Source organism: Hyla sarda, chromosome 2 (genome assembly GCF_029499605.1).
Source record: "Hyla sarda isolate aHylSar1 chromosome 2, aHylSar1.hap1, whole genome shotgun sequence".
NCBI classification, from domain to species: domain Eukaryota; kingdom Metazoa; phylum Chordata; class Amphibia; order Anura; family Hylidae; genus Hyla; species Hyla sarda.
Genome location: NC_079190.1, coordinates 20,235,572 through 20,252,350, shown reverse-complemented (window position 1 = coordinate 20,252,350; position 16,779 = coordinate 20,235,572). Strand labels below are relative to the sequence as shown.

At 42.1% G+C, this 16,779-nt stretch overlaps 2 protein-coding genes across 2 annotated transcripts in view; one reads left to right on the top strand and one right to left on the bottom strand.

The window, feature by feature from the left end:
• Positions 1-8,848, bottom strand: part of DDIAS (DNA damage induced apoptosis suppressor) — a gene marked incomplete in the record, with an annotated part of 23,002 nt that extends 14,154 nt beyond the window's left edge. The window contains 1 exon segment of the mRNA XM_056561290.1: positions 8,835-8,848.
• The window catches only part of PRCP (prolylcarboxypeptidase), a 75,119-nt gene continuing 67,083 nt past the window's right edge, over positions 8,744-16,779 (top strand). Inside the window, exon 1 of the mRNA XM_056561294.1 lies at positions 8,744-8,997. The gene's annotated coding sequence lies outside the window, so the exon portion shown is untranslated. The remainder of the gene's footprint in view (positions 8,998-16,779) is intronic.

The following is a 16,779-nucleotide window of genomic DNA, read 5'->3' as shown; positions in this document are numbered from 1 at the left end:
AGTAGCACATTGGACTTTATTAGAGCCCCCCCCATCTAGTAGCACATTGGACTTTATTAGAGCCCCCCCCCCATCTAGTAGCACATTAGACTTTATTAGAACTCCCCCCCCCCATCTAGTAGCACATTAGACTTTATTAGAGCCCCCCATCTAGTAGCACATTGGACTTTATTAGAGCCCCCCCCATCTAGTAGCACATTGTATTTTATTAGAGCCCCCCCCATCTAGTAGCACATTGGACTTTATTAGAGCCCCCCCCCATCTAGTAGCACATTGGACTTTATTAGAGCCCCCTCCATCTAGTAGCACATTAGACTTTATTAGAGCCCCCCCCAATCTAGTAGCACATTAGACTTTATTAGAGCCCCCCCCAATCTAGTAGCACGTTAGACTTTATTAGAGCCCCCCCATCTAGTAGCACATTGTATTTTATTAGAGCCCCCCCATCTAGTAGCACATTGTATTTTATTAGAGCCCCCCATCTAGTAGCACATTGAACTTTATTAGAGCCCCCCCCCCATCTAGTAGCACATTAGACTTTATTAGAGCCCCCCCCCCCCATCTAGTAGCACATTGGACTTTATTAGAGCCCCCCCCTCCATCTAGTAGCACATTGGACTTTATTAGAACCCCCCCCCCCATCTAGTAGCACATAAGACTTTATTAGAGCCCCCCATCTAGTAGCACATTGGACTTTATTAGAGCCCCCCCCCCCCCCCATCTAGTAGCACACTGGACTTAATTAGAACCCCCCCATCTAGCAGCACATTGGACTTTATTAGAGCCCCCCCCATCTAGTATCACATTAGACTTCATTGGAGCCCCCCATCTAGTAGCACATTAGACTTTATTAGAGCCCCCCCCCCCATCTAGTAGCACATTGGACTTTATTAGAGCCCCCCCCCCATCTAGTAGCAGACTGGACTTAATTAGAGCCCCCCCCATCTAGTAGCAGACTGGACTTAATTAGAGCCCCCCCCCCATCTAGTAGCACATTGGACTTTATTAGAGCCCCCCCCCCATCTAGTAGCACATTGGACTTTATTAGAGCCCCCCCCCCATCTAGTAGCACATTGGACTTAATTAGAACCCCCCCCCCCCATCTAGTAGCACATTGGACTTTATTAGAGCCCCCCATCTAGTAGCACATTGGACTTTATTAGAGCCCCCCCCATCTAGTAGCACATTGGACTTTATTAGAGCCCCCCATCTAGTAGCACATTGGACTTTATTAGAGCCCCCCCCCATCTAGTAGCACATTGTATTTTATTAGAGCCCCCCCATCTAGTAGCACATTGGACTTAATTAGAGCCCCCCCATCTAGTAGCACATTGGACTTAATTAGAACCCCCCCCATCTAGTAGCACATTGGACTTTATTAGAGCCCCCCATCTAGTAGCACATTGGACTTTATTAGAGCCCCCCCATCTAGTAGTACATTGGACTTTATTAGAGCCCCCCCCCATCTAGTAGCACATTGTATTTTATTAGAGCCCCCCCATCTAGTAGCACATTGGACTTTATTAGAGCCCCCCCCCAATCTAGTAGGACATTAGACTTTATTAGAGCCCCCCCCCATCTAGTAGCACATTGGACTTTATTAGAGCCCCCCCCCCATCTAGTAGCACATTGTATTTTATTAGAGCCCCCCCATCTAGTAGCACATTGGACTTTATTAGAGCCCCCCCCAATCTAGTAGGACATTAGACTTTATTAGAGCCCCTCCATCTAGTAGCACATTAGACTTTATTAGAGCCCCCCCAATCTAGTAGCACATTAGACTTTATTAGAGCCCCCCCATCTAGTAGCACATTGTATTTTATTAGAGCCCCCCATCTAGTAGCACATTGGACTTTATTAGAGCCCCCCCATCTAGTAGCACATTAGACTTTATTAGAGCCCCCCCCCCATCTAGTAGCACATTGGACTTTATTGGAGCCCCCCCCCCTCCATCTAGTAGCACATTGGACTTTATTAGAACCCCCCCCCCCCATCTAGTAGCACATTAGACTTTATTAGAGCCCCCCATCTAGTAGCACATTGGACTTTATTAGAGCCCCCCCCCCATCTAGTAGCACACTGGACTTAATTAGAACCCCCCCCCCCATCTAGTAGCACATTGGACTTTATTAGAGCCCCCCCCCCCCCCATCTAGTATCACATTAGAATTTATTAGAGCCCCCCCATCTAGTAGCACATTGGACTTAATTAGAACCCCCCCCCATCTAGTAGCACATTGGACTTTATTAGAGCCCCCCATCTAGTAGCACATTGGACTTTATTAGAGCCGCCCCCCCATCTAGTAGCACATTGGACTTTATTAGAGCCCCCCCCATCTAGTAGCACATTGGACTTGATTAGAGCCCCCCCATCTAGTAGCACATTGTACTTTATTAGAGCCCCCCATCTAGTAGCACATTGGACTTTATTAGAGCCCCCCCCCCCCATCTAGTAGCACATTAGATTTTATTAGAGCGCCCCCCCCCCCCATCTAGTAGCACATTGGACTTGATTAGAGCCCCCCCCCCCCCCCATCTAGGAACACATTAGACTTTATTAGAGCCATGACTATATAACCCTTGTGGATTGTTCATGGTCGTCTTCTGCTATAGGGAAAACAGGTAAACTAGGTCGGACACAATGCCAGATAAGCCCTACTGTCCAAAAGACCATCCACAGGTCAGAGGACCCATGGTGTGCCAATAAAACAGTCTAAAACCGTTCACAGGAAGGGTCCATCGATTCATGCTGCTTGTGCCAAATCTTGACCCCTTCATCAGGGAGGTGCCACAGAGATCTGTATCCATCTGACCAGGCCATGTTTCTCTATAGAGATCTGGATCAATCTGACCAGGCCATGTTTCTCCATAGAGATCCAGATCCATCTGACCAGGCCATGTTTCTCTATAGAGATCTGGATCCATCTGACCAGGCCATGTTTCTCTATAGAGATCCGGATCCATCTGACCAGGTCATGTTTCTCCACAGAGATCTGGATCCATCTGACCATGCCATGTTTCTCTACAGAGATCTGGATCCATCTGACCAGGCCATGTTTCTCCATAGAGATCCAGATCCATCTGACCAGGCCATGTTTCTCTATAGAGATCTGGATCCATCTGACCCGGCCATGTTTCTCCACAGAGATCTGGATCCATCTGACCAGGACATGTTTCTCTATAGAGATCTGGATCCATCTGACCAGGCCATGTTTCTCTATAGAGATCTGGATCCATCTGACCAGGACATGTTTCTCTATAGAGATCTGGATCCATCTGACCAGGCCATGTTTCTCTATAGAGATCTGGACCCATCTGACCAGACCATGTTTCTCTATAGAGATCTGAATCCATCTGACCAGGCCATGTTTCTCTATAGAGATCTGGACCCATCTGACCAGACCATGTTCCTGTATAGAGATCTGGATCCATCTGACCAGGCCATGTTTCTCCACAATGATCTGGATCCATCTGACCAGGCCATGTTTCTCTATAGAGATCTGGACCCATCTGACCAGGCCATGTTTCTCCACAATGATCTGGATCCATCTGACCAGGCCATGTTTCTCCACAGAGATCTGGATCCATCTGACCAGGCCATGTTTCTCCACAGAGATCTGGATCCATCTCACCAGACTATACCGTTAATGCCGGACTTCGCACAATCACCCATCAGATGCTGTGATCAAAGTTGTTTGCAACATCTAAAGGGTCAAAATTGCATTGCCAGCTGTATAAGGGGCTGATTGGGATGTGTAAGGAAAGGTCTGAAGTATTAAAATATAACATTAGTGAAACCGCACAGTGAATGGTGTAAATGGAAAAAAATACCAAACTCCAGAATTGATGATTTTTGGTCACTTAAGGCACGAGAAAAAACAAATTTAAAATTTGATCAAAAAATTTCCCCCAAAAAATAAAATAACCACCAATAAAAAAACACAGATTACTTAGCCAAAAAATGAGCCCTCCCTGTCATGATGTCACATAGGGCAGTGAAGAGTGAGCTCAACAGCCCTAATGGTGACTCACAACTGGGCACCAATCCTTGCCCTAAAGTGCAGGGGCGTCATGGTCAACATAATAAACGGATAATGTACAGGTCGGGGACGCAGTCAATAAACCAGAATACAGACATCAGGGAAACACAGAATCAGGAATATAGAGACAACAGCCAAAACAAAAACGGCAGATATGAAAATATGAACAAGACAATGTAGGAATTATATACAGCGAGATTTATCCAGGGATACAGGGGATGAACAAGGTTAGATTGAAGACAGACTCTATATAACTCAAGGATATGCAAATACTAGAATGAATGACAAGAACAGACACAAACGCTAAAAAAGGCCAACTAATCTGAACACAGACCAAGAACAGGATACACAGAACTAATTGAAAACTAGATACAAAGAAAACTGACTCCTATGTCAGGGACAAAGCGAAGCTCGGGAAATGGAGGAACCGGATAAAACTACAAAGCCAAACTCCAAATCATGGAGGGACACAAAAACGCACTAAACTAAAACAGATCTGAACAGGGGTCAAGATACAAGACTCACAGAAGCAGAGAATACTAAACAAGACACAAACCTGACAGACTAAACCCACATAATACAAGAATATCAGAATATATAACAGGGCTAAAAGCAGGACAGACAGCCATGGCAAACTCAAAGTGTATGTGCACACACAGGGACAAAGGGGAGATTGATCAAAAACTGTGCCCATGGAAACCAATCAAATCGCTTCTTTCATTTTTAACCCCTTAACCTCCCTGGCGGTATGATTCTGTCTGGAAATTTGTACCAAAAGCGGTACAATTTTTTTTAACTGAATTTCACATCTCCCTCCGCCCATTTCACATCTCCCTTGTCACATTCTCCCCCACCCCTTGTCACATTCCCCCCTTGTCACATCCCCCCCTGTCACATTCCCCCCCCTTTGTCACATCCCCCCCCCCCTTTGTCACATTCTTCCCCCCCCCCTCTGTCACCTTGTCTTGTCCTGCAGCAGTATACAGTGGGTTTGCCGGCAGATTTCAAACCTAGTGTATTTGCTGCAGAACAAGTCCTTTCCCCTTCAGCCAATCACAGGCTTTACACCACTGCGGCCTGTGATTGGCTGAAAAGGGAAAGGTCCTAGAAGATGAATAGTGAAGAGAGCAGGGACCGGACCGCACGGAGGGGAACGACATCTTCAGGGACCGGGATTAGGTGAGCTCAGTGTTTTTCTACCAGGGGGCCTCCAGCTGTTGTGAAACTACTACTCCCAGCATGCTGAGAGTTGTAGTTTTGCAACAGCTGGAGGCCCCCTGGTAGGGAAACACTGACTTTTAGTATTTTTCTTTACCTGCTCTGGCCGGCCCCCGCAACGGGAGCCGACCAGAGCAGATAATCGCATGTTTTCCCGGGGGCTGCATCCCTATATCGCATTGCTTTTGCGATATATCATGCAGCCTGGCCGGGAACTCTGCAATTCTACCCCGAGCGTGACTCGGGGATACCGATCCTGGCAGGGAAAATTAACCCCGAGTCAAGCTCCGGATAACCGCTCAGGAGGTTAAGGACCGGGGTTTTTTCCGTTTTTGCATTTTCGTTTTTTGCTCCTTGCCTTTAAAAAATCATAACTCTTTCAATTTTGCACCTAAAAATCCATATGATGGCTTTTTTTTTGCGCCACCAATTCTACTTTGTAATGACATCAGTCATTGTGCCCAAAAATCTACGACAAAACGGGAAAAAAATCATTGTGCGACAAAATTGAAGAAAAAACATAATTTTGTAACTTTTTGGGGCTTCTGTTTCTACACAGTACATTTTTCGGTAAAAATGACACCTTTTTATTCTGTAGGTCCATACGATTAAAGTGATCCCCTACTTATATAGGTTTGATTTTGTCGGACTTCTGGAAAAAATCAAACTACATGCAGGAAAATGAATACATTTAAAATTGTCATCTTCTGACCCCTATTACTTTTTTATTTTTGCATGTACGGGCCGGTATGAGGGCTCATTTTTTGCACGTGATCTGAAGATTTTATCGGTACCATTTTTGTATTGATCAGACTTTTTGATCGCTTTTTATTCATTTTTTCATTATATAAAAAGTGACCAAAAATGCACTATTTTGAAATTTGGAATTTATTTGCGCATACGCCATTGACCGTGCGGTTTAATTAACAATATATTTTTATAATTTGGACATTTCCACACGCAGCGATACCACATATGTTTATTTTTATTTACACTTTTTTTTTTAAATGGGAAAAGGGGGGTGATTCAAACTTTTATTAGGGAAGGGGTTAAATGATCTTTATTAACTTATTTTTTTTTTCACTTTTTTTTTGCAGTGTTATAGGTCCCATAGGGACCTATAACACTGCACACGCTGATCTTTTACATTGATCAATGGTTTCTCATAGGAAACCATTGATCGATGATTCGGCCACTTGACTGCTCATGCCTGGATCTCAGGTACTGAGCAGTCATTCGGCGATCGGACACCAGGAAAAAGGTAGGGATCCTCCTTGTGTCCTACAGCTGTACGGGATGCCGCAATTTCATCGTGGCGATCCCGATCAGCTCCCTGAGCTAACCGGCATTAGTTTATTTTCACTTTAGACGGGGCGTTCAACTTTGAATGCCGCGTCTAATGGGTTAATAGCGCGCGGCACCGCGATCAGTGCCGCTCGCTATTAGCCACGGGTCCCGGCCTCTAATTATTAAAGGCCGAGCCAGACCCACTATGACGTGGGGCCACACGTACCGGTATGCTCTGGGTCCTTAAGTGGTTAAAGAGACCTGTGAAAAATGAAAGAAGCAATCTGATTGGTTGCCATGGGCTGGAGGCCAGATGTAACCCTCCTATACTGCTATTGGCCTGGGACTGTAAATCTTTCCAGACCAGAGAGGAACCTACACTCATTAAACTCACACAGCCCCGTATACGGAAAAACAAAAAAGTTATAGCGGGCAGAAGGACACTGTTATATTTATTAATTTCTTTACAAAAAGTTAATTTTTTTAAAAAGAAAACTGTCAACAAAACTCCCCCCACCGTTCACCAGTTATCTTCACTATTCTTGATAAGCAAATGATCTTCTAACTGGCACGGGCAGGGTTACAAGGCTCCATCTGGCACTGTGATGTCAGCGCCGCCGGCTTATGAATATTCATGCCCTCCCTCCCTCTTCCCACCCCACCCGGAAACGGCACATGCGCAGTGGAGTCCTGTACAGAACGGGGAGGAGAGGGGGCGGAGGGAGGGCATGAATATTCATAAGCCGGCGGCGCTGACGTCACAGTGCCAGATGGAGCCTTGTAACCCCGCCCGTGCCAGTTAGAAGATCATTTGCATATCAAGAATAATGAAGATAGTGGCCGAACGGCGGGACGGAACCGGGCACGGTAGGCAGCATATTGATCAGCGTCCCCCCGCACTACCAGCCAGTACCTCTCGTTAGTGTGGGGGGAGTTTAGTGACAGTTTTCCTTTAAAGGGGTACTCCGCTGTTAGATATCTGATCTTAGGGGTCCCTGATGGAGCCCCCCCCCCTGCAATTTACTGCAGCACCCGGCTTTCTAAACAAACGACGGGTTCCTGCGTCAGTGGTCATGACATCACGTCACGCCCCCTCCATTCATGTCTATGGGAGGGGGCGTGTCGGAAGACACGCCCCCTCCCATAGACATGAATGGAGGGGGGGCGCGGCATGATGTCACGAGGGGGCATGTCACCATCACGGGCTCCGAACAAAATGTTCAGAACGCTGGAGCCCTAGAGTACCCCTTTAAAACTGGTAAAATAAAACAAAACCTATATGAACTATACGAATTGGTTATCTCTGTAATCGTATGGACCTACAGAATAAAGAGAACCTGTCATTTGTACCGAAAAGCGCACTGCGTAGAAACAAATAAATAAAATGATAAAACGAGTGATGCTATAATAAATTGGTACAACTTATTAGTACAATTGGTCCGGCATAAAAAAAAAAAAAAAAAAAAGGCCTCATATGGGTCTGAAGGTGGAAAAAGGAAAGAGTTATGGCTATTAAAAGGGTAGGATAAAAAGAGTTAAAAACTAAAAAAAAAAAATGACATTGAATCACAGCGTGAATGTAAACATAATTTTTTTTTCACACATATGTACCGCAGCTTTTCAATAGCCCAGAAGGAGTGACAACTTATACTTTGTTTTAAAATAAAATGGACAAAAACGTGTAAAAACACCAGTACAATGTCTAGTACAAATTCCCAGAGCTGCCACTAGGGGGAGGCTTAGCTGCTATGTAACTCTATTGCTTTCATTGAGTTCAATGTGTACAAATATGTATGGCGTGAGCTCCCCCTAGTGGCCGCAGCATGTACTGACGTTATTCCCACATCAACCACTGGCGAACTACAAAACCCAGAAGGCCCATTTTCCAGTTACATTCAGAAATAGATGGCTACTTGGAAATGGGACTTGGGGATCACACCAACATTGCTGGGACTTGTAGTTCCACACCTGAGGCTGGGAACAAGTCTGAAAACATGCTGAGACTTGTAGTTCCCCAGAGCAGTTCTGGGGCACGCTGGGGTTTGTAGTCCTACAGCGAGTTACACCCCCAACCCTGAGAATCACCCACCATATGGTCACCTTCTCCACACCGCGGCCTACTCCTCCTCGGGTTTTTATTTTTTTCAAACCAGGGCGCCCACGTGACATCATCAACAGCGACAACAGCCGCAACTACCAATCAGAGCGCTCATTACTGCAAGGGCAGGGAAGTAATGGCTGTGGTCATTGGGTGAAGTAGAAACTGCGGCTTTCACAAGAGTGCAAATAGTCATTTCTATCTGCGGTGCCGCTTACAGGCGCCATATTGCTGTAGCCGCTGGCATAGTGCTTAGAGCTAAGTGATCTTCAAGACAATGGCGTTCGCTGTACACTTACGCGAACAGGGACAGCTGCTAAGACGTGTAATTTAACTCTTCATCTGCCGATAATAGGTCTGTGCTATGAGAGATTAATAATAAATACATATCTATCTATATCTCCTATCTCGTATCTATCTCATATATATCTATCTATCTATCTCATATCTATATCTCATATCTATCTATCTCATATATATCTATCTCATATCTATCTATCTATCTATCTCATATATCTATCTATCTCATATCTATCTCATATATCTATCTATCTCATATCTATCTATCTATCTCATATCTATCTCATATCTATCTATCTCATATCTATCTATCTCATATATATATTATCTCATATTTATCTATCTATCTCATATCTACCTGTCTCATATCTATCTATCTATCTCATATCTATCTATCTCATATATCTATCTATCTCATATCTATCTCATATCTATCTATCTCATATCTATCTATCTCATATATCTATCTATCTCATATCTATCTCATATATCTATCTATCATATATCTATCTATCTCATATCTATCTCATATATCTATCTATCTCATATCTATCTCATATCTATCTATCTCATATCTATCTCATATATCTATCTATCTCATATCTATCTATCTCATATCTATCTATCTCATATATATATTATCTCATATCTATCTATCTATCTATCTCATATCTATCTATCTATCTCATATCTACCTGTCTCATATCTATCTATCTATCTCATATCTATCTATCTATCTCATATCTATCTCATATATCTATCTATCTCATATCTATCTATCTCGTATCTATCTATCTCATATCTATCTCATATATCTATCTATCTCATATCTATCTCATATATCTATCTATCTCATATCTATCTCATATATCTATCTATCTCATATCTATCTCATATCTATCTATCTCATATCTATCTATCTCATATATATATTATCTCATATCTATCTATCTATCTCATATCTATCTATCTCATATCTATCTATCTCATATCTATCTATCTATTTATCTATCTCTTATCTATCTCATATCTATCTATCTATATCTCCTATCTCATATCTATCTATCTCATATCTATCTATCTCATATCTATCTATCTATCTATCTATCTGTAATATGTTAGATAGGTATGAGATAGATAGATAGATATGAGATAGATAGATATGAGATAGATAGATATGAGATAGATATGAGATAGATAGATATGAGATAGATAGATATGAGATATATAGATATGAGATAGATCGATAGATATGAGATAGATAGATATGAGATAGAAATGGGATAGATAGATAGATAGATAGATATGAGATAGATATGAGATAGATAGATAGATATGAGATAGATAGATATGAGATAGATAGATATGAGATAGATAGATATGAGATAAATAGATATGAGAAAGATAGATAGATATGAGATAGATAGATAGATATGAGATAGATAGGAGATAGATAGATATGAGATAGAATAGATAGATATGAGAGATAGATACAGCACAGGAAAATTAGAGCAGCACGTCCCACAATGATGTGATAGCGGTGCAAGCAGCGAGTGGAGCCCCGGTCAAGGCAATTCAGACATCTAGGAAGGATGCCGCAGCACACAGAAGATTCAAAAGTGTAAACAGTGGTTTATTCCATGATAATACAAATTAGCGAATTAGGCTAATTTGTATTATCATGGAATAAACCACTGTTTACACTTTTGAATCTTCCGTGTGCTGCGGCATCCTTCCTAGATATGAGAGATAGATAGATAGATATGAGATAGATAGATATGAGATAGATAGATAGATATGAGATAGATAGATAGATAGATATGAGATAGATAGATAGATAGATAGATATGAGATAGATAGATAGATATGAGATAGATAGATAGATATGAGATAGATATGAGATAGATAGATATGAGATAGATAGATATTAGATAGATATGAGATAGATGGATATGAGATAGATAGATAGATATGAGATAGAATAGATAGATAGATAGATAGATATGAGATAGAATAGATAGATATGAGATAGATACACATGAGATAGATAGATATGAGATAGATAGATAGATAGATAGATAGATATGAGATAGAATAGATAGATATGAGAGATAGATATGAGATACATAGGGATAATAGAAAATAAAGTATTTCAGTGCTATGCCTCAGGAAATGTTCTGCAGGGGAGCACATGCCTCATATCATCACATTTACTCTTAAATCAGCAGAAGACTAAAAGTAAACATACAAGTATAGAAACAGTACAGAATGTGATGAAAGTTCTCATGTGCAAGAAAACATAATAACAAAAGTAAACGGCCTGAATGGAAACAATAATGATGATGAGTACAGTACTCACTCCAGGCAGTAACATGTTTGGATCTGCCTGGAGTGAGTACTGTACTCAATTAATGTTTTGATTCAGTTTGTCTACTTTTGTTATTATGTTTTTTTTCTTTTGCACATGATCACTTTCATTTCATACAGATAGCTGTCAATCATTGATTAGGACCTCCCACTGGACTCCTAATCATAAGAGGAGTAATTTTGAGTGAATAATATATGTATATGTGTACAGTATTTTCCAGCATAACTTGGCTAGACATGTTCTCATAAAACTTGTTACACTAAAAAAAATATATATATAGTAGAGTTAAAGGGGTTATCTAGGAAAAAACTTTTTTTTATATATATCAACTGGCTCCAGAAAGTTAAACAGATTTGTAAATTACTTCTATTAAAAAATCTTAATCCTTTCAGTACTTATGAGCTTCTGAAGTTTAGGTTGTTCTTTTCTGTCTAAGTGCTCTCTGATGACACATGTCTCGGGAAACGCCCAGTTTAGAAGCAAATCCCCATAGCAAACCTCTTCTAAACTGGGCGTTTCCCGAGACACGTGTCATCAGAGAGGACTTAGACAGAAAAGAACAACCTTAACTTCAGAAGCTCATAAGTACTGAAAGGATTAAGATTTTTTAATAGAAGTAATTTACAAATCTGTAGTAAATAAAGAAAAAAGGTGTCCTGCACTCACCGCTTCTATCCAGGTAATCCTGCTCCCATCTCGGGTCACGACTCGAACACGGAGGACATGGGTTGTGGAGCGCTCAGAGGCGATTGCCGGCGGTTTCACGCATAGGAATGGAGGCCGGATGAAGCGCATTCCTATGCGTGAAACCGCCGGCAATCGCCTCTGAGCGCTCCACAACCCATGTCCTCCGTGTTCGAGTCGTGACCCGAGATGGGAGCAGGATTACCTGGATAGAAGCGGTGAGTGCAGGACACCTTTTTTCTTTATTTACTACAATTTAGTGACTACGGTCTTTATTGTCCTAGCACCTCCGCTGCCAGGGTGGATTTCCAGTCTAGCGGGACGCCGTCTCCATCTCGTGGTCTTAGGAGGCCTAAGGTATCGGTGCCACTGTTGTTTCTTGTTTACTTCTTCTAATTTACAAATCTGTTTAACTTTCTGGAGCCAGTTGATATATATATATATATATATATATATATATATATATATATATATATATATATAAAAAAGTTTTTTCCTGGATAACCCCTTTAACCCCTTAAGGACCGGAGGTTTTTCCGTTTTTGCATTTTCGTTTTTTGCTCCTGGCCTTTAAAAAATCATAACTCTTTCAAATTTACACCTAAAAATCCATATGATGGCTTATTTTTTGCGCCACCAATTCTACTTTGTAATGACGTCAGTCATTTTGCCCAAAAATCTATGGTGAAGCGGGAAAAAAAATCATTGTGCGACAAAATTGGAAAAAAAACGCTGTTTTGTAACTTTTGGGGGCTTCCGTTTCTACGTAGTACATTTTTCGGTAAAAATAACACCTGATATTTATTCTGTAGGTCCATACGATTAAAATTATCCCCTACTTATATAGGTTTGATTTTGTCGGACTTCTGGAAAAAATCATAACTACATGCAGGAAAATTAATACGTTTAAAATTGTCATCTTCTGACCCCTATAACTTTTTTATTTTTCCGTGTATGGGGCGGTATGAGGGCTCATTTTTTTGCGCCGTGATCTGAAGTTTTTAACGGTACCATTTTTGCATTGATAGGACTTATTGATCACTTTTTATTCATTTTTAAATGATATAAAAAGTGACCAAAAATGCACTATTTTGGACTTTGGAATTTTTTTAATTCGGACATTTCCGCACGCCGTGATACCACATATGTTTATTTTTATTTACACTGTGTTTTTTTTTTTTATTGGAAAAGGGGGGTGATTCAAACTTTTAATAGGGGAGGAGTTAAATGATCTTTATTCACTTTTTTTTTTCACTTTTTTTTTGCAGTGTTATAGGTCCCATAGGGACCTATAACACTGGACACACTGATCATTGTTATCCCATAGGGACCTATAACACTGCACACACTGATCTTCTATGCTGATCACTGGTTTCTCATAAGAAACCAGTGATCAACGATTCTGCCGGATGACTGCTCATGCCTGGATCTCAGGCACTGAGCAGTCATTAGGCGATCGGACAGCGAGGAGGCAGGAAGGGGCCCTCCCGCTGTCCTGTCAGCTGTTCGGGATGCCGCGATTAGCCGCGGCTATCCCGAACAGCCCGACTGAGCTAGCCGGGAACTTTCACTTTCACTTTTAGCCGCGCGGCTCAGCTTTGAGCGCGCGGCTAAAGGGTTAATAGCGCGCAGCGCCGCGATCGGCGCTGCGCGCTATTAGAGGCGGGTCCCGGCTTCACTATGACGCTGGGCCCGCCGTGTAACCCCGCGTTATATCAGAAGAGCAGGACCAAGGACGTACCGGTACGTCCTTGGTCCTTAAGGGGTTAAATCAACCCTCACCCACTCCCATTTGCAAACGTTGTTTTTTTTTTTGTATGAAGTCTCATGCAGGTCTATGGGACTTCCCCTACATTTTTCTTTACTCCTCACTTTTTTCCTATTTTTGGATAACATTTTGGGGCTTCAGAACCAATTATCAGGTTTCCATAGAGTTCTGGTCTCAACATACAATGGTTTCAACATACAATGGTCGTCCCAGAACCAATTAATATTGTAACTTGAGGGACCATTGTACCCTGTCAGGGATGCTGGGAGTTGTATTCACGCAACAGCTTGAAATCCCCAGATTTGCTGGAGTCATCTAGGGCTGAGGATTATTATGGTGATTTTATTGCAGGTATTGTAGTTTCTGTCCTGTAAGATTTAGGTGGAAAGGGCTTAACCCCTTTTTCCGTTTTTGCATTTTCATTTTTTTCCTCATCACCTTCTAAAAATCATAACCCTTTCAATTTTGCACCTAAAATTCCGTATGATGGCTTATTTTTTGCGCCACCAATTCTACTTTGCAGTGACATCAGTCATTTTACCAAAAAATCCACAGCGAAACGGAAAAAATAAAAATAAATTGTGAGACTTCCATTTCTACGCAGTGCATATTTCGGTAAAAATGACACCTTATCATTATTCTGTAGGTCCATATGGTTAAAATGATACCCTACTTATATAGGTTGGATTTTGTCGCACTTCTGAAAAAAATCATAATTACATGCACGAAAATGTATACGTTTAAAATTGTCATCTTTTGACCCCTGTAACCTTTTTATTTTTCCGCGTACAGGCCGGTATTAATGATATAATTAGCGATATATTTTTATAGTTCGGACATTTCCGCACGCGGTGATACCACATATGTTTATTTTTATTTTTATTTACACAGTTTTTTTTTTTTATGGGAAAAGGGGGGTGATTCAAACTTTTATTAGGGAAGGGGTTAAATGATCTTTGTTAACTTTTTTTTTTTCCTTTTTTTTTTGCAGTGTTAGAGCTCCCATACGGACCTATCACACTGCACACACTGATCTCTTATACTGATCATTGTTATCCCATAGGGACCTATCACACTGCACACACTGATCTCTTATACTGATCATTGTTATCCCATAGGGACCTATCACACTGCACACACTGATCTCTTATACTGATCATTGTTATCCCATAGGGACCTATCACACTGCACACACTGATCTCTTATACTGATCATTGTTATCCCATAGGGACCTATCACACTGCACACACTGATCTCTTATACTGATCATTGTTATCCCATAGGGACCTATCACACTGCACACACTGATCTCTTATACTGATCATTGTTATCCCATAGGGACCTATAACACTGCACACACTGATCTCTTACACTGATCCCTGTAAAGCCATAGCTTTGCATGGATCAGCGAGATAGGGGCTCGATTGCTCAAACCTGTAGCTCAGGCTGGGAGCAATCAAACCCAGATCGGACGCGGCGGAGACAGGTAAGGAGACCTCCGCTCACGTCCTAGCTGATCGGAACATCGCGATTTTATCGCAATGTCCCGTTCAGCCCGACTGAGCTAACAGCGTGCGGCACCGATCGTTGTGCCGGGTGCTGTTAACCCTTCAGATGCAATTAAAGTTGACCGCCGCGTCTAAAAAACGAAAGTAAACGCTTCCCGGCAGCTCAGTCGGGCTGAAAGGGACATCGCGATAAAACTGCGATGTTCCGATCAGCTAGGACGCAGGCGGAGGTTGTGACCCCGTTTTTCACACCGGGAGCGGGCTCAGGGCGTACAGGTACGTCCTGAGTCCTTAAGAGGTTAAAAGGGGTACTCCGCTGGAAATTTTTTTTTTTTTTTTTTTTTTTTTTATTAACTGGTGCCAGAAAGTTAAACAGATTTGTAATTACTTCTATTAAAAGTCTTAATCCTTCCAGTACTTAATGAGGAAATAGAGTTTCCCAGGGGAATAGGTGCTTAAAACATAGTTTTTACAAGAAATAAATTATAAAAATACACCCACATAAACTTAACATGGAGACCAAATAGTGAATACAGTGATCCCTCAACTTACAATGGCCTCAACATACAATAGTTTCAACATACAATGGTCTTTTCTGGACCATTGTAAGTTGAAACCAGACTCACCATACAATGCTACAGACAGTCCAGAGCTGTGAAATGTGTCAATGGCTGGAAGAACCGACCAATCAAAATGGGCATTCACTGGTAAAACCCCTGTATTATTCAAGTGCATGCACTGACTGGTGTCTGGTAGCGCCCCCTACAGTACAGGGAGGTATTACATGTTCTGTACTCTTTACCTGTATTACTGAAGCATATGCACTGACTGGTGTCTGGTAGCGCCCCCTACAGTACAGGGAGGTATTACATGTTCTGTACTCTTTACCTGTATTACTGAAGCATATGCACTGACTGGTGTCTGGTAGCGCCCCCTACAGTACAGGGAGGTATTACATGTTCTGTACTCTTTACCTGTATTACTGAAGTGTATGCACTGATGGTGTCTGGTAGTGCCCCCTACAGTACAGGGAGGTATTACATGTTCTGTACTCTTTACCTGTATTACTGAAGTGTATGCACTGACTGGTGTCTGGTAGCGCCCCCTACAGTACAGGGAGGTATTACATGTTCTGTACTCTTTACCTGTATTACTGAAGCATATGCACTGACTGGTGTCTGGTAGCGCCCCCTACAGTACAGGGAGGTATTACATGTTCTGTACTCTTTACCTGTATTACTGAAGTGTATGCACTGACTGATGTCTGGTAGCGCCCCCTACAGTACAGGGAGGTATTACATGTTCTGTACACTTTACCTGTACCAGGGTTAGCTACTCCTCTGGACACCAGGTGAGGGCGACTCCATGTTACTTTTTTAGGACATTGCATGTACCGTTCAGGACCCCGAAGAAGCTCCTGTCCTCTACATAGACCAGTGTTTCCCAAGCAGGGTGCCCCCAGCTGTTGCCTTTGGCTGTCCGGGCATGCTGGGAGTTGTAGTTTCGCAA